The following is a 639-nucleotide window of genomic DNA, read 5'->3' as shown; positions in this document are numbered from 1 at the left end:
CTTCCCTTCCTTCTGTGAACTCTCATCCATGATTCCGGGGTGCGTGTCCCCTCAGGAGACAAGTCTCTTCAGTCTAACGTGGACAGCAGATTCACACCTACTCATCTATTACTTTTCCCTTTTTTTCTCACGCATTCTCAGCATTCCGTTTCCAAGGAGGAATCAATCCTCCCTTTTCGGTGCACTCTCATTGGTGCTATAGGATCAAACCTTCCTACGACCATACCCCTACGTTCACGCCCAATCTCGTCCGATCTTGGAAGCTAAACCTAGGTGGGCTGAGTCAGTACCTAGATGGGCGACCACTAGGGAATACCCAGTGAAGTAGGAAGACTCTCTTCCCTGTAGAAACTACACCAACAGCAGTATCACCACTTACACTCAATCCTCCTTCTTCATTATCTTTTTTCCCTTCATCTATGACAGTGGTTAATTATTAGAATTGTTATTCAGTGATTGGGTTCTCCCACTCACGAATTAACCCAATTTAGGGCTGCATTAATACAAACACAGTTTGTACAGATCTTGAGCAGACGGAAGTAGCATAATATGTAGCCATCTTTCGATATGCGTTTATCCAGGCATAATTAAGATCTGAACATTTTTCCAATCCTGGGAGACATTTCTCTCCAGCTGGCA

The 639-nt window shown here is 44.4% G+C and overlaps 1 pseudogene; it reads left to right on the top strand.

The window, feature by feature from the left end:
- The first annotated feature begins 212 nt into the window (after positions 1-212).
- Positions 213-331, top strand: LOC134930073 (5S ribosomal RNA; annotated as a pseudogene).
- Positions 332-639: the final 308 nt, after the last annotated feature.

This window comes from Pseudophryne corroboree, chromosome 5 (assembly GCF_028390025.1).
Source record: "Pseudophryne corroboree isolate aPseCor3 chromosome 5, aPseCor3.hap2, whole genome shotgun sequence".
NCBI classification, from domain to species: Eukaryota; Metazoa; Chordata; class Amphibia; order Anura; family Myobatrachidae; genus Pseudophryne; species Pseudophryne corroboree.
The sequence above is the reverse complement of the archived record's forward strand: the minus strand, read 5'-3'. Positions and strand labels throughout refer to the sequence as shown.